Source organism: Pristis pectinata, chromosome 27 (assembly GCF_009764475.1).
Source record: "Pristis pectinata isolate sPriPec2 chromosome 27, sPriPec2.1.pri, whole genome shotgun sequence".
In the NCBI taxonomy this organism is placed as follows: Eukaryota; Metazoa; Chordata; class Chondrichthyes; order Rhinopristiformes; family Pristidae; genus Pristis; species Pristis pectinata.
In genome coordinates, this window is record NC_067431.1 from 4,906,241 (window position 1) to 4,924,834 (window position 18,594).

Here is an 18,594-nt window from a genome sequence, read left to right on the forward strand (position 1 = left end):
CTATCTACCATGTCTCTGCCCGTTCACTTTGTCCATCTACATCGCTATGAAGCCTCTCTGCAATCTCCTCACAGCCCACTCTGCAACCCACCTAAATATCACCAAACTTCTATACATGGTTTGCCATCCAGATCACTGATATAAAATTGTAAACAGCTAGGGCCGTAGCCTGATCCTTATTGTAACACCCCACCCCACCCCCCAAGCCAAATATGACCTATTCTCTCCTTCTATTCCTTCTCTCCATTTTTGGTGCACTTTAACCAATCCTCAATTATTGCCATTACCCATAGTCCCACATTGTAATTTTGTACAGCTTGTTATCAAAGGCCTTCAGAATGTCCAAATGCACATCCACTGGTTCACAATGTTCTATTTTCATCAGACATGCTTTACCTCTCAGAAATCCATGTTGATTCTACCCAACCTAATAATAATATTTTTTAAGTGCCCTATTACCACTTTCTGAGGTTCCAGTGTTTTGCCCTACTATGGTCCAACTGGTCCATGGTTGCCACCTCTTTCTAAACCTTGGGATGCAGGTGATCAGCCCTTTTAATTTATCCATATTTTTACTGATGTTAATTGCTTTGAGTTCCTCTAGTTCTCAATCTCCATGAGATATTTTAGACTTTTCTCTGCCACTTCCTTATTCCTCAATACAATTTTTCCTATGTCAGTCCATAAGGAACCCACATTAACTCTTGCTAATCTATTTTACATTAAAATACAACATGTACAGTATGGCTTTATGTTTCTTACTAAACTACTTCTGCATTCTACTTTTCTTTCCTTAGTAATTTCCTGGCATTTCTTTGCCAAATTCAGATTTCCCCAATCCTCAGGTTTACCGCTCTTGTTGACAACTTTATAAGCCTTTTCTTTTGATCTGATAGTATTTTTAAACTTAACTTATTAGCTACAATGCACCACATTTACTGTTGGGTTGAGCTCAAAAGTGATATACATTTGTTGCAGACTGTACCTTGCTTGATGATGCTCAAACATTTCAACACAACTTCCTAATCTACCAAAGCCATCTCAGCCCTCGTAACTTTGCTCGTGCTGTATTTGGTTTCAGAGTGAACTGTAGCCCTTTCAATCTGTAAAGAAAATTCCACCAGCATCAAATTTCCTTAAAGGCCAATCCTAGATCTAAGATTGACTGTTGCCTCATTGCTTGCTCAATTGGGCAAGTGTGAGGTGTTGCACTTTGAATGTCAAATGTAAGGGGAAAATATGCAGTCAATGGCAGGACCCTGAACAGCATCGATGTACAGAGGGATCTTGGGGCCCAAGACCATAGCTCCCTGAAAGCGGCCACGCAAGTAGAGAGGGTGGTAAGGAAGGTGCAAGGAATACTTGCCTTCATCAGTTGGAGCATGGAGTAAATGTGCCTTTTACCAGGCTTTTGGTCATGTGCTCTGACATCTCATGAGCCTCAGCCGCAATCTTTATTTGATAGCACACATGTGAAGCGCCTTGGGATATTTTGCAACAGTAAAGGCTCTATGTGAATAAAAATGATTGCCTCTTCTCTCTTCTTATCATAATGGATCATTGTACTCCAAGTGCAGTGTAACCAAGGTCTGATACAAACTAGACTTAACTTCTCTGCTTATCAATTCTATCATTCTCGGAATGAATCCCTCTCAGTGAAATCTGTATCTGCAAGAGCCTCTACTTCCTCAGGAGGCTAAAGAAATTCGGTTTGTCCCCTTTGACTCTCACCAACTTTTATCGATGCGCCATAGAAAGCATCCTATCTGGATGTATCACAGCTTAGTATGGCAACTGCTCTGCCCAGGACCGCAAGAAACTGCAGAGTTGTGGGCACAGCCCAGCGCATCACGAATACCAGCCTCCCCTCCTTGGACTCTGTCTTTACCTCTTGCTGTCTTGGTGAAGCAGCCAGCATAATCAAAAACCCCACCCACCGGGGTCATTCTCTCTTCTCTCCTCTTCCATCGGGTAGAAGATACAGGAGCCTGAGGGCACGTACCACCAGACTTAAGGACAGCTTCTACCCCACTGTGATAAGACTATTGAACGGCTCCCTTATACGATGAGATGGACTATGATCTCACGATCTACCTTGTCGTGACCTTGCACCTTATTGCACTGCACTTTCTCTGTAGCTGTGACACTTTGTACTGTTATTGTTTTTACCTGTGCTATATCAATGCAATCAGTACTAACCCAATGTAACTGCACTGTGTAATGAATGACCTGTATGATCAGTATGCAAGACAAGTTTTTCCACTGTACCTCGGTACAAGTGACAATAATAAACCAATACCAATACTTTCCAAGAATTAGATAGTATTCAAGTACTTCCTATCTCATGCCCATCCCTAATGAAACTTATTTTCTGGTTCCAAAAGTTAATTTTAGACAGTTCTCATTTTCTTGGCATTTATGCCCCGTGTATTTCTGCCTAAGACAACAATAAACTTTAACAGGGACTCCATGAACTTCCCACTTCTGACTTTATTGTCTGCTGTTTCCCAGAAGTGTTTTATGTTTTTTTTTGGGATCCACATGTAATCGTCTGTCAATCCAGTTCATTTTTCCAATACATTTTAAGATGCATGTTACACAGTCTCTGCTCTCCCATGCCAATTTTTTCTTGCTTACAAAAGTACAGAGACAATTCATCTGACCAAAGGGTTTCTTCTCCCTTGGTTTTATTCATTTAAGAATGACATCACTTTATTTCTTCTAAAGTTTATCTATCAAATTATTTTTTTATTATTTATGGTTCAAGGTCTGACACAGAACATTGGTTATTGTCCTTCCCAATTGGTAAGGGAGTGTGAAGCCCCCTTCAGGACCCAATGGTGCCTTTCTAGCGAAGGTGCTTCCTCAGTGCCATTGGAGAACCCCAGGCCCAGGAAAGGAAGGAATGATGATACATTTCTAAACCACGTTGGTGTGAAACTTGGAGGGGATTCCACTGGTGGTAAAGTTCCCTTAATACACACTACAGCCACTGTAGAGGAAACAAGTGGTAGCTGCTTTGTCCTGGATGATGCTGACTTTCTTAAGTGTTGTTGCAGCTGCACACATCCAGGCAAGTGGGGAATGTTCCATCACACACCTGATGTGTAGATGATGCAAAGATTTTTGGGTGTCAGGAGGCGAGTCACCCACTGCAGGACACGCAGCCTCTGCCCTGTTCTTGCAGCCACAGTATGTGTGTGACTGACCCAGTTCTGTTTCAAGTCAACTATGACTCCCAAGAGTCATATCTGGGGGTCACACTTTAGGATTAGGGTTTGGGTTCGGGTTCAGGTTAGGCTTACACTATGGTAACCCCATGCTATGTCACAGGTAGATGGTCATTGACTGGAACTTTATGGCTTGAACGTTACCTGCCACTTAGCCCATGCCTGAATGTTGTCTGGGTCTTGCTGCATGCAGGCATGGGCTGCTTAATTTGCTGACGTTTGCAAATGGAATTAAAGATTGTTCAATCATTAGCGAATATCCCCAGTTCTGGCTTTACGATGGAGGGAAGATCAGTAACACAGGAGATGAACATCTTCGGGCTTCGAACACTGCCCTGAGGAACTTCTGCAGTGATGTGCCGGGATTGGAATGATTGACCCCAATGACCACAACTATCTTCCTTTGTGCAAGGTACGAATCCAACCATTGCTTTCATCAGTCAGGGTATCGACTATAGAAGGTGGGATGTAATGTTGCAGTTCTACAAGACGGTGGCAAGGCCACATTTGGAATATTGTGTTCACTTTTGGTCACTCTGCTATAAGATAGATGCCATTAGGCTGAAAGATTTACGAGGATGTTACCGGGACTTGAGGGACTGAGTTACAGACAAAGGTTGAGCAGGTTGGGACTTTATTCCTTGGAGTGTAGGAGACTGAGGGGTGATCTTACAGAGGTGTACAAAATCTTGAGGACATGAATGCACACAGCCTATCTCCCCTAGAGGGCATTGGTTTAAGGTGAGAGGGGAAAATTTTAAAGGAACTTGAGAGGCAATGTTTTCACCCAGAGGATGGTCAGTATATGGAATGAGCTGCCAGAGGAAGTGGATGAGGAACATCAACAACTTTTAAAAGTCACTTGGCCAGGTACATGGATATGGAAGGTTGAGAGGAATATGTGCCAAAATTGGGCAAATGGGACCAGCTTGGATGGGCATTTTGGTCAGCATGGACCAGTTGGGCTGAAGGGCCTGTTTCCATGCTATATGACTCTCTGACCTCAAAATATCACAGAGCAATCTAGATGCAGTGTGAGTGCTTGTTGTTACATAGAGGCGATATATATATTGTCATTGGAGTGCTTTCTTCTTGCAGCCCACTAACTTCAGTTTTAGCAAGGTGGCTTAATACCATACTCAGTCAAGTGCTGTCTTGATGACATGGATGGTCATTCTCATCTCTGTAATTCAGCTCTTTGGTCCATGTCTAGACCAAGAATATGAAGTGGTCTAGAATCATGTGGTGCTGGCAAAGCTCAAATTACACATTGGTGAGAGGTCACTGGTGAGTGCAGTTCATTAACACCGTCAACAACACTCTCCATCTCTTTGTTTATGATTGAGTGCACACTGACTCGTCAGACTGGATGTGAACAGGACATACTTGGACAATATCCCACATTGTCTGAGGTCAATGTTATGATTCCACATTGAGACCATAGGTAGAGGGAAACTGTTCCCGGAAGCAGATGGGTCAAGAACTCAGGGACATCAAAAAGGTGGTGAATGGCCAAACAACAAAGTGACATGAAGGAATTTCTTTTTGTCTTATACTTACATAATGATTAGGGTCTGGAATGAACTGCTGGGGTTAGTAGTGATGCTATGAGGTCTGCAGTCAACATTCAGGACTACTTCTTCCCACCTGCAAACTACTGTGCTGTCACCTCCAGTGGGTCTGTTTTGCAGTATGACAGGACATACCCAGGGTTTGTGATGGTGGAGTCTGACAGGTTGTCTGTTAAGTATGATACTGTGAGCACAACTGTCAGACTAATGTTGACTGCTGCCTGTATAAAGACGGGTTGCACCTAAACTGGGGGCACCAATATCTTTGCAGCGATATTTGCTAATGCTGCTCGAGAAGGTTTAAACTAGTGTAAGAGGGGCTGTGAACCAGAGCAGTAATCAGCAGGAACAGTGATTGAGAAGTTTGAAGTCAAGTAAGTCTCATAGCAAAACAAGAAAGGCCCGAACAATGAACACTGCCTGAAGTTTTTTTTTATTTCAATGCATGAAGTATAATAGGTAGGGCAAGTGAGCTTAGAGCCTGAATTAGTACATGGAACTACGATATTGTGGCAATTACAGAAACTTGGTTGAGAGAAGGACAGGACTGGCAGCTCAACGTTCCAGGGTTTAGATATTTTAGACGTGACTGAGAGGATGTAAAAGAGATGGAGGGATGCATTACTGATTAGGGAGAATGTCACGGCTGCACTAAGAAGAAATCTTGGAGGGCTCATCCAGCGAAGCCATTTGGGCAGAGTTCAAGAATAAGAAAGATGCAATCACTATGATGGGGTTACACTACAAGCTTCCCAATAGCCAGCTGGAACTAGAGGAACAGATACACGGGCATATCATGGAAAGATAAAAACAACAATGTAGTGGGTGAGTTTAACTTCTCCAGTATTGACTGGGACTTCCTCATAGTGCCAGGGGCTTCTGGCAGAATGTGTTAGGTGCACCTAGGAGGGTTTCTTGAAACAACATGTGGATAGTCCAACTAGGGGAAGGGGCCGTACTAGACCTTAGAAATGGGGAGTGAGCCTGGCCAGGTGATTTGGAGTTTCAGTGGGGGAGCATTTTGCAACAATGACCATAATTCAGCAAGTTTTCAGATAGTTATGGGTAAGAATAAGACTGATCCTCAGGTAAAAGTGCAAAATTGGGGGAAGGCTGAATAGAACAGTATTAGACGGGAAGGGGAGAAAGAGATTGAGGATAGTTGTCGGAGGATAAATCCACATCGGAGGTGTGAAGTCTTTTAAAGGGCAGTCAATGAGAGGTCAGGACCAGAATGTTCCTGTGCAGGTGAAAGGCAAGAATGGCGAGGGAACACTGAAATCTGGAGCCATAAGTGGACTATACAAGAGATATTGTAATTTTTGTCAAAAAGAAAATAAAAGCATGTGTAAAGTGAAATCAGACAAGGCCCTTGAGAAATATAAAGGAAGCAGGAAGGAACTTAATCAAGAAATTGGAGGGCCAAAAGGGGCCTTGAAATGTCCTTAGTGATCCCAAGGCATTTTTATATGTATACTACAAGCAAGAGAGCAGCTAGGGAAAGGGTCGTTCCACTCAATTTCAAAGCTATGCATAGAGCCAAAGGAAGTGGGCAAGGTCCTTAAGGAAACTCCTCAATATTCACCAAGGAGAAGCACAAGGATGATGGTGAGATTAGGGAGACATATTGAAAAACATTAAACTGGACATCCCCAGGGTCTGACAGGATCTATCCCAGGACACAGGGAAGCAAGGGAGAAAACTGCTAGGGCCACGATAAAGATCTTCATTTCCTCTTTGTATCCTCCGCCTGTGACTCTGCAGCAAGCAAGTTTTTCATTGTACCTGTACCTCACTATACTTGTGCATATGACAATAAACTTGACCTGAACTATGGGCAAGGTGCCAGGAGACAGGAGAATAACCAATGTTGTTCCTTTGTTTAAGAAAAGCAACAAGAACAAACCAGGATATTAGAGGCCGGCAGCCTTACATCAGTGAGAGGTGGACGCCTCTGTCTCCCAGCGCCTTCTGCCCATCATCCTTCACCCCCCCTCAGTCCATTCGTCATCCACTGGCCCCCGTCTCACCCATCCCACTCTCGTCTTTATACTGGCCGTCTTCCCTCCCCGCTCTCAGTCCTGATGCAAGGTTTAGACCCAAAACATCGACAGTTCCTTTCCCCACCACAGATGCTGCTCGACCCTGCTGAATTTCTCCAGCAGATTGTGTTACATCGAACATTACAGCACAGTGCAGGCCCTTCGGCCCACAATGTTGTGACAACCTTTTAACCTACTCTAAGATCAATCTAATCACTCCCTCCCACATACCCCTCCATTTTTCTATCATCTATGTTCCTGTCTAAGAGGATCTTAAATGTCCCCAATGCATTTCCCTCTACCAGCACCCCTGGCAGCATGTTCCAGGCACCCACCACTCTCTGTGTAAAAAAAACTTAGCTCTGACATTCCCCCTGTACCTTCCTCCAATCACCCTAAAATTATACCCTCTCGTGTTAGCCATTTCCACCCTGGAAAAAAGTCTTTGGCTGTCCACTCGATCTATGTCTCATCATCTTGTACACCTCTATCAGGTCACTTCTCATCCTCCTTCACTCCAAAGAGGAAAGCCCCAGCTCGCTCAACCTATCCTCATAAGACGTGCTCTCCAATGCAGGTAGCATCCTGGTAAATCTCCTCTGCACCCTTTCTAAAGCTTCCACATCCTTCCTATGGTGAGATGACCAGAATAGAACACATTATTCTAAGTGTGGTCTAACCAGTGTCTGTTGCTCCAGGTTCCATCATCATAGTCAGCAAAGACATGGTAGGTCAAGGAGCCTGTTCCTGTGCTGTACTGATCTATATTTCTATGTTTTTATAGCCTATAGGACAGCTCTTCCAGTTTTGACTCCAGTCTCCAAATGTTTGAGAGGAGGAATTTACAAGGCTGACCAGACTGGGATAGTCTTTGCCGTGTCCAAATTCAATGCCGGCGTTGATCCAGCTACCTCACATTTTTCTAAGTAACCAGCAATCCTGATCCCACCATCTCCTGTCTCCCTCTGACTTGTAGAAATTACTCCAGACTAATTTGGGGTGTTGTAGTATTTGTTAATCTTGTCCACAACTCAGCCACGATATCTAAAGATTCAATCCACCATCATTTGGAGTGCCAACAATTCTTTGTGCAATTAAACAGTAATGGTCAGTCAACACATAAAAGTAGAGACTGATCCAAGGCTAAAAGGAAATGACGGCAAGAATGTAAAAAGTGAAAATTCCAATAATTTAAAAAAACATTAAAAGCAACAAGAGTATATGCAGAATGTGATAAAGATCTAAAAACAAACAAAACAAAGGTGCAATGAATGCCATGGCCAACAGCATAACTAACAGTTTGTGAATACATAAAAAACAGAGGGCAAGGGGGTGTGGTATGAATGCAACCAAGACTATAAACAATTTCGGAATTAGCAGTTTCTTAAATTAGTCTTTGCAATAGATTTCACATGATGAAAAGATTAAACATGATGTAGCAGATTGGCTATAAACAGAGGGCTATTGATCAATTGTACCAACAACCCCAAGATAAATGATCATTTATTTTTATTAACAATGCCAAAAGTTGTCATGCAGGGGAGTGGGAAGGAAAGACATTCTAATTTGTCACTCACCACCACCCCCCCCCCCACACACACATAATCTCCCCAATACACACAGGGATACAAACTCTCTCATGCACACAGACATATAGACACTCCTCTTGTGCACACACACACACTGCTACACTGACCCAGTTCATACAGACTGACACTTACTCCCTCCCTCTCACTTGCACTCAATCACGAGCATACAGGCTCTTCTCTCTCCCTCTTTCTCATGCATATACACACCTCTCTCTCTTTCTCCCCCTCATGCACCAACACATACCCTCTCGCTCTCTCACATGCATGGGCACACAGAACCCCTCCCTCTCTCACACACGAGCACAGAGAGCCCCTCTCTCTCTCATGACCAGGAGCACACAGAGCCCCTTCCCCTCTCTCACACACACACACGCGGGCACACAGAACCCCTCCCTCTCTCACGCACATGAGCAGAGCCTCTCTCTCTCACGCACAAGTACACATACAGACCCCTTCTCTCTCACACACACATGGGTGTACAGAGACCCCCATCTCTCTCTCTCTCTCACGCACACACGTATACAGAGCCCCTCTCTCTCACACACACAGAGCCCTTTCTCTGTCTCTCACACACACACACGGGTATAATGAGCCCCACCCCCACCATGAAGGCACACAGAACCCCTCCCTCTCTCACGCACATGAGCACACAGAGCCCCTCTCTCTCTCATACACACACACAGGTATACAGAGCCCCCCCCATTTCCCTCTCTCTCACACACACAGAGGTATACAGAGCCCTTCTCTCTCACACACATACACGTATACAGAGCCCTCTCTCTCTGTCACACACACACGGGTATACAGAGATTCCAAAATGGGGTTTCTCTTCCCAAGCATTATTTTGAGGTACACAGGCATCGCACATGAGATTGTGGTCATACTCTTCCAAATGTTGTTGGCAGGGGAAGTAAGATGCATACACATGGGCAACTGGGAGCTCTCTGATGACATATTTCAAGAAATTCTATAAACATTAGAATGAATGGGATTTTTGAGATCTTCCAGTCAGGAAAGAATAAACAGACTGGGCCTATACTCACTGGGGTTTAGACGATCTCATTAAAACAGAGAAATTTCTCAAAGGATTTGTCAGGGTAGAAGTAGGAATCATCATATCCCCCTTGTTTCCCCTGGTTGGGGTGTCTACAAACTGGAGTAGCTGGTTTTATGAAATTGTCACAGCCTCAAAGTAATGAGTTGTCTGTTCAAGATAAGGAAGAGAAACTTTTTCACTGTGGGATAACGAATCCTTGGAATTCATCATGCACAAGGGATGTGGAATTTCAGCCTCTGAGTATATTCAAGTCACAAAATGAAAAATTATGGATACTAAAGGAATCAAAGGATATAGGGTTAAAGCAGAAAAGTAGTACTGAGAAAGATCAGTTGTGATCTCATTGAATGGCAGAGCAGACACAATGGGCTAAATGGCTATTGCCTACTTTTATTGATAAAGTAACTACGTAAGATAGTAACATTTTTTAACGAGTTCATTAATCGGCAAGGCCTTCCTTTCTAGAAGTACACAATGCAGCCAAATAATTCAGCAAGTGGCTGCAGTGACTAAGAGTGAACTAAAAACAGGAAATGCTGGTCAACTCTGTTAAATTAAAGGAATAACCGCCCTCTTTCCACAGATGCTACTTGACCTTCTGAGCACTTCCAACATCCTGTTTTTGTTTCATATCTTGAACCCCTCCCTCTCTTTCTCTCACACACAAGTATACAGAACCCCCTTCTCTCTCTCTGTCTCTCTCTCACTCACTCACACACACGGTATACACAGCCCCTCTCTCTCTCTCACACACACGGTATACACAGCCCCTCTCTCACACACGGTATACACAGCCGCTCTCTCACACACACACGGTATACACAGCCCCTCTCTCACACACACACGGTATACACAGCCCCTCTCTCTCACACACACACACACGGTATACACAGCCCCTCTCTCTCACACACACACACACGGTATACACAGCCCCTCTCTCTCACACACACACACACGGTATACACAGCCCCTCTCTCTCACACACACACACACGGTATACACAGCCCCTCTCTCTCACACACACACACGGTATACACAGCCCCTCTCTCTCTCACACACACACACGGTATACACAGCCCCTCTCTCTCTCACACACACGGTATACACAGCCCCTCTCTCTCTCACACACACACACACAGTATACACAGCCCCTCTCTCACACACACTCGTACAGAGACCACCCCCCCCCCCGACTCTCTCACACACAGGTATACAGAACACCCCCCCCCTCACTCTCTCACACACAGGTATACAGAACCCCCCCTCTCTCTTACACACACACGTACAGAGCCCCCACCCCCATACACACACACACAGGTATACAGAACCCCTTCTCACACACACACACACAGAGCCCTCTCTCTCTCTCTCTCACACACACACACACACACACACACGGTTATACACAGTCCTTCTCTCACACACACACACGTGTATACAGACTATCTCTCATACACTTCCCCACACACACGGTCAAGCTTCCAGAGCCATTTTTTTGAAACAAGCCCCTGCAGCTGCTCACGGCCTGCTTCGGGCCGTCTCGAAAGCTGAGGGGTGGGCGAGGAAGGTGACCCCAGGGCCACCAATAACCTGGCTGGAAGCCCCGGTACTCCGAAGCCAGGCTCAGCTGTCTGCCCCGCTCGGAAGTAACCACTTCCATCAGCAGCCCGGTATCCGGGCGTCAGTCAGCGGGCCGCTCCCAACCGGACCCGCGGCGCCCGGCTGGAGCCTGATCTGGGACAGCGGGGGTACAGCCCGGCTGGAGGCTCACACCGGTCCGACAACAAGCCATGGAGTCCCACACACACCCACTCACCTCACCGTCCCGGCACACACCGTGACAGGGACAGAGCGACTCCCGCATCTGCGCTTCGACATCAAGCTGTCCCGGATCCCACACGGGGGTGGGGGTGGTGAGGGGTAGTAGGGGCGATGAGTGGGTGGGGGAGCGTGAAGGGTTAGTGGGGGAGGGGTAGTTGGGGCTGAGAGGGTGGTAGGAGGAGGGGGAAGAGGGGGGGGAGGGGGAAGAGGGGGGGAGGGGGAAGAGGGGGGGAGGGGGAAGAGGGGGGGAGGGAGGGGGAAGAGGGGGGGAGGGAGGGGGAAGAGGGGGGGAGGGAGGGGGAAGAGGGGGGGAGGGAGGGGGAAGAGGGGGGGAGGGAGGGAGGGAGGGGGGGGAGGGAGGGGGGAGGGGGGGAGGGGGGGGGAGGGGGGGAGGGGAGAGGGGGAGGGGGGGAGGGGAGAGGGGGAGGGGAAGAAGGGAGGGGGAGGGGAGGGGGGGATGGGGGAGGGGTGGGAGATGGGGGGAGGTGTGGGAGATGGGAGGAGGGGGAGGGAGAGGGGGGGAGGGGGAGGGGGGAGAGGGGGGGAGAGGGGGGGAGGGGGGAGAGGGGGGGAGGGGGGAGAGGGGAGGAGGGGGGAGAGGGGAGGGGGGGAGGGGGAGGGAGGGAGGGGGGGGAGGGGGGAGGGAGGGAGGGAGGGGGGGGAGGGGGAGGGGGGGAGGGGGAGGGGGAGGGAGGGGAGGGGGAGGGAGGGGAGGGGGAGGGAGGGGAGGGGGGGAGGGAGGGGAGGGGGGGGGGAGGGGGGAGGGGGAGGGGGGGAGGGAGGGAGAGGGGGGAGGAGGGGAGGGAGGGAGAGGGGGAGGAGGGGGGGAGGGGAGGAGGGGAGGGGGGAGGGTGGGATGGGTGGGGGGAGGGGAGGGGGAGGGTGGGATGGGTGGGGGGGAGGTTGGGAGGGGGGGATGTGGGGGGGGAGGTTGGGAGGGGGGGATGTGGGGGGGGAGGGGGGGGATGTGGGGGGTGAGGGGGGAGGGGATAGGGGGGAGGAGGGGGGGAGGGGGTGGGGGAGGAGGGGGGAGGAGAGGAGGGGGGTGGGGAGGAGGGGGTAGGAGAGGGGGGTGGGGAGGGGGGGGTAGGTAGAGAGGGGGAGGAGGGAGAGGGGGGTGGGGAGGGGGGTAGGTAGAGAGAGGGAGGAGGGAGAGGGGGTGGGGAGGAGGGGGGTAGGTAGAGAGGGGGAGGAGGGAGAGGGTTCAGGGGGTTGAGGATGTGTTGTATGAGGGGGGAATGTGAGAGCAGGGGGGAGTGGGAGGGGGTGGGGGAGTGTGAGGGGCCGCTGGGCGAGGGGGCAGCGACTGCTTGGCGAGGTACCGGGGACGGTGGGTGAGGGGGTGGCGGGCTCACTCGGTGCAGGCTGCAAGCGCGGTCCCCTGGCCAACCTCCCCTCTCCCCACCAGCGGAAGGGACGCTCTCCAGACCGAACCTTCATTTTCGCAGCAGCAACAACAAAGGAACTCACCACCTCCTCCTCTTCCTCCTCACTCCCTGTCCCCGGCCGCTGCACTCACCTCCCGCCGGCGACTAGTGCTGCCCACGCCGCCCGTTACCCTCCCGGGGGCAGCCACCGGTCGGAGGGAGCTCCCGTCGCCTGCACACTCTGGGATCTCCACGAGGGAGCAGTCCCCACCGCAACGCCGCTTCATTCGTTAAATCATTAAAACAGCTCACCCTGCAGACTCCGTGCGGTATCCGCTCAGTTATCACCCCCTCACCTCCTACATACACGTAGACACACTGCCGGCAGGGAGATAGATTAACCATCATATAAAATATCAAGGAAATTAATCAAACTATGTCTCTACAAGTATATATATATATATCACACCAACTCCTAAACATGCATCTAATAACAGCTACTAAACATCCATCACACATCAAACTCTTTTCGTATATTACCTGAACAAAACACATGATAACTACGTCACTTTGCAATCCCAAAATAAATATCCCATCCCTAGGGACATGTACGGGCATTTAAATTTGAAGGAGGCACTTTAATCAGATAGGTATTGTACAAAAGTAAAACAAAACCCACAGATTTCGAGTGTTGTGCTTCCAAGATCCAGATTCCTCATCCTACCCGCATCTATCCTAACCCCCGGTAAAGTCGCCTCTTGAGACCTATCTCTAGACAGCAGAGGCTTAATCTCGGCAATCTCATGGAACAGACCCACTCTCCCAAGAAATTACCTGGTGAATTTTTACTGGCCTCTGTCTAGAGCAAGTAGGAAGGAAGACCAAGATTATGCACAATGCTCCAGTGTTGTCTCATATTCCTCAGGTGCTCAAGTCATCTTGCAGTCGAGGTCATCACACTGCCTTCCTCATTGCCTGTTGCACCTGTATGTCATGGTTCTGGGATGCCCAGATCACTCTGAACATCAACATTTTCCCATTCTCTCATCCCTTAGAACATACTCAGCATTTCTAACAAAGTACAAAGTGTTCAATCTCACATTTTCCACAATGTACTCCAACTGCAGAGTTTGTTGACCCATCATTCAGCATGTCTATATCCCCTTGAAGCCTTCGTCACTGCACATGTTCCCAATTAGTTTCTTGTCCTGGGCAAACTTGGAAATACTACATTTGATCCCCTTGGCCAAAATTGTTGAGTTAGATTGTGCATAGTTGGGCCCCAAGCAACGATCCCTGCAGTGCCCCACTGGTCAGAGCCTGCCAACACAGGAAGCATCTGATCATTCCTACTCTTTGTTTCCCATCTACTAACCAACTCACAACATCTATTAGTGGTGATGGTTTGCTAATCACAGCTGATCTGACTGAAATAGAACAAGATGGATGAGAAAAGAGGAGAGAAAATAAATCCAAAACATTGCCGCTGCAGGAAATTTGAATAAAAACTCATGTTGAAAATACTCAGCAACTCAGGCAGCATCTGAGGAGAAAGAAAACATAGTGACCTTTCATCAATACTGTCCATTTCTGATACAAGCTGGACAAGCTGGTTATCCGAAATTGTTGAATTCAGTGTTGAGTCATGAGGGCTACAAGGTGTCTAGTCAGAAGAGATCTTACATTGGATCTTATTGGAAAATGTGAGAGGCTGAAGATGGAGAGCTTTGACTGGGTGTGGGGTGGAGGATTTCAGTGACAAGCACTGCAAGTTCAGGGTTACCTTTGCAACTGGGTGGATGTGGTGACCCACCCGGCTCCACCACCACATGCGTCAATCAGCCTCTTTCGGCCTCCACTCTACCATGGAGAAATGTTTCTGGGCTTCATCTGATGTTATTTACAAATTTTCCAAGACCTGGCTTACAACCATCCTCCTTGACAGATCTAATCAAATCTCAGAATATTATCTGATGGAGCAGTAAAGAGTAAAGAACATTAGGAGACTGCCTCATAGATTTATGGTTTCTCCTTGTTCCAATTGTTTGGACAGTAACTGGGTGGTGAAACTTATGAGTGTGATGGCTAATACTCCTAATTAAGTGTTTGTGAAAGGGTTAGAGAATGAATGCCTAAATTGCAAAATGGGGTTTCTCTTCCCAAGCATCATTTTGAGGTACACAGGCATCGCACATGAGATTGTGATCATACTCTTCCAAATGTTGTTGGCAGGGGGAGTAGATGCATACACATGGGCAACTGGGAGCTCTCTGATGACGTATTTTAAGAAATTCTATAAACATTAGAATGAATAGATTCATTTTTGTGATCCTCCAGTCAGGAAAGAATAAACAGACTGGGCCTATACTCACTGGGGTTTAGATGATCTCACTAAAACAGAGAAATTTCTCAAAGGATTTGTCAGGGTAGAAGTAGGAATCATCATATTTCCCTTGTTTCCCCTGGCTGGGGTGTCTAAAAACTGGAGTAGCTGGTTATATGAAATTGTCACAGCCTCAAAGTAACGAGTTGTCTGTTCAAGATAAAGAGGAGAAATTTCTTCACTTTGGGATAACGAATCTTTGGAATTCATCATGCACAAGGGATGTGGAATTTCAGCCTCTGGGTATATTCAAGTCACAAAATGAAAAATTATGGATACTAAAAGAATCAAAGGATATAGGGTTAAAGCAGAAAAATAGTACTGAGAAAGATCAGTTGTGATCTTATTGAATGGCAGAGCAGACACAATGGACTACATGGCTATTGCCTACTTTTACTTATAAAGTAACTACATAAGATAGTAACATTTTTAAAATATTTCATTACTCAGCAAGGCCTTCCTTCCTAGAAGAGTACTATGTAGCCAAATAATTCAGGAAGTGGCTTCAGTGGCTGACAGTGAACTAAAAACAGGAAATGCTGGTCAACTCTGCTAAATTAATAGAATTAACTGCCCTCTCTCCACAGATGCTACCTGACCTTCTGACCACTTCCAGCATTCTCTGTTTTTGGTTCATATCTGGGTTTTTTTTCGGTTCCTAAATCATTAGTTGAGTAACTTGACCACCATTCCAAACTGCCAGGATTCAGTGGGCCAATGAGCTCATTCCTTGTCTAATGCCTCTGATTCAGGAATGACATTCTTACTTTGGCTGCAACACTATATTGTTATACCTTTAAATTAAACTGTTGGCTTTATTTTCAGTCAGCTGAACCTTAAGCTTGGATGTAAAAGGAAGGGATAGGGAGTACAAATGTAAAAGTAAATCAGTAGATGGCTTGAGGTTTTTTCACTATTTGAACTTGCACAATTTTTTGGTCTGCGTTTATTGTGTGCCCTCTGTTCTATGTATGTCCTCTGTTGTGTGAGTCTGGGAGAAATGACATTTTGTTCCTCCATGTGGTTTTATAGCATGGATGAATGACAATAAAGTAAAACTTTAACTTGAACTTGAGGTTACAAAAAAATAATGAAAGGACAAAACTAAATGCTCTGCATACGAATGCACATGGAATTCAAAACCAAACCAATGAAATATATACAGAAATATAGAAACTGTACAATGAATTATAAATAGAAATAACAAATATGATCTGATAACCATTACAGAGGTATGGCTGCAGTGTGACATGGATTGGGGTATATCAATACTTAAAAGAAGGGCAGGAAGCCATGGAGGGGTGCTTCTGTTAATTAAAAATGGTCTTCGAGCAATACAGAGGGATAGCATAGTTCTAGAAGGAGATTAGAAAGAATAAATGCAAGGCCTCTTGTGGGAGTGGGCACAAGCCACTTAACAGCAGGACAGAATACAAAGGAAGAAGTTTAAAGGAAATGTGCAGGGCAAGTATTTTATACAGAGAGCGGTGGGTGCCTGGAATGGGCTGCTGGGGGGGAGTGGTGGAAGCAGATACGATAGCGGTGTTTAAGACGCTGTTAGATAGATGCATGAAAATACAGGGAATGGAGGGGTGTGGATCATTCACAGGCAGAAGAGATTTAGTTTAATTTGGCATCGTGTTCGGGGCAGTCATTGTGGGCTGAAGGGTCTGTTCCTGTGCTGTGCTGTTCTATGTTCTAAGAAGTAATAGGAGCTTGTCAGAAAGGTACAATCATAATCATGGGGAATTTTAGTATGTGATAGACTTGAAAAATAATATAATCAAATGAAGCCCAAGATAAGGAATGTTTATGGAATAGTTTCTAGGAACAGCATAAACTGATGCAAACCAGGAAGGTAAGATGAGATATCTTTATTAGTCATCGAAACGCACAGTAAAATGCATCTTTTGCATAGTGTTCTGGGGGCAGCCCGCAAGTGTTGCCACGCTTCTGGCACCAACATAGCATGCCCACAACTTCCTAACCTGTATGTCTTTGGAATGTGGGAGGAAGCCGGAGTACCCGGAGGAAACCCACGCAGACATGGGGAGAACGTACAAACTCCTTACAGACAGCAGGCAGAATTGAACCCGGGTCGCTGGCGCTGTAATAGCGTTACGCTAACCACTACACTACCGTGTCTGTTTTACTAGCAGAAACAAACTACTGCAGGAGCTCAGTGCGCCAAACAGCATCTGTGGAGGCAAAGGGATGGTCAACGTTTCAGGTCAAGACCCTGCATCAGGACTGGCTTTACTAAAGCTAGCTTTGTGCAAAAAGATGGAATTAATGACTTCAGGTAAAGGTGTCCTTAGTAACAGCAATCATAATATGATTGAATTTGAAGTCAGTCTGAGCAAAAGAAGAATGAGTCCAAAAAATAATATTTTAAACTTAAATAAGGGCAGCAATGAGGGCATGAAAGCTAAAGTGAACTGACAAATTAGATAAAGGGATCAGTCTGTCATGATGCGGTGGCAGACATTTAGGGGAATGTTGCAGAATACACAAATAAGCACACATCAATGAGAAAAAGAAGTTCCAACAGACTACAGTCTATGGTTAACTGAGAAATATCATACCAAACTTAAAAGGAAAGAGCGTATTTGTTCAAAATGAGGTAGCATAGCAGAAGATTAGACAAAATATGAAAAATAGCAAAGAATGACTAGAAGATTAATAAAGAAGAAAAAAGACTCCAAGATAAAGTAAGGCAGAAATGTAAACATTGATAGTAAGACTTTATATAGTTGTTTTAAAAAGTTATCAAAGTGTTAGTCCTATAAAAAGTGAAGGCATACAAGTAACATTCAGAAAAGTCTGTAGGTCATGAATTGGAAAGGGGCAAGGAACCTGGGGAAAATTACATCACCGGGGCAGTGGTACCAGGGGGATTGTGGGAGCTGCAGGCTGACAAGTTTTTGGGTCCAGATGCATTTCATCCTAGGATCTGAAAAGAAGTGGCTAATGAGAGAGTTGATGCATTGGTTTTAATTTTCCAAAACTCCTTCGGTTGGATTCAAAGATAGCAAATGTTGCTCCTTTGTTCAAAAAGAGAGGAAGTTAAAAAACAAGAAAGTGAAGCCAGTTAGCTGAACATCTATGAAAATGTTAGAAGCCATGACCAAAGATTTGTAAGCAGGGTTCTTAGAAAAATTCAAGAGAATCAGGAAAAATTAAACATGAGGACATATTCCCAACTGACCCGTCAGTACTCGGCCTTCTCCACTGCCAGAGTGAGGTCAAGTGCAAACTAGAAGAACAACACCTTATATTCCACCTGTGGAGTCTACAATCCAATGGGATGAACACTGATTTTCCAACTACAGTCAACACGCATTCCCTGTGCTCCTTTTCCTTACCTTCTGGTTCCCCCGGTCCCTCGTCACCCAGTTTTCTTCCCCTCCCCCAACTAGTTCCATCAGCCTGTCATCCCTCCCTTATCTGGTTCCACTTATCAGCTTCCTTCCTTATCAGTTTCCAGCATCTGCAGCCTCTTGTGTTTCCACATCACCTTCCAGCCTCTGTCTC

The 18,594-nt window shown here is 46.3% G+C and overlaps 1 protein-coding gene across 4 annotated transcripts in view; it reads right to left on the reverse strand.

Moving 5' to 3' along the window:
• st3gal4 (ST3 beta-galactoside alpha-2,3-sialyltransferase 4) overlaps window positions 1-13,007 on the reverse strand; it is a 90,874-nt gene extending 77,867 nt beyond the window's left edge. Inside the window, exon 1 of one of the 4 annotated variants that reach the window (XM_052039900.1) lies at window positions 12,990-13,007. The gene's annotated coding sequence lies outside the window, so the exon portion shown is untranslated. Of the gene's footprint in view, window positions 1-11,305; window positions 11,422-12,780; window positions 12,970-12,989 lie in introns of those variants that run through there. The other 3 variants (XM_052039897.1, XM_052039898.1, XM_052039896.1) reach the window with 3 other exon arrangements.
• Window positions 13,008-18,594: the final 5,587 nt, after the last annotated feature.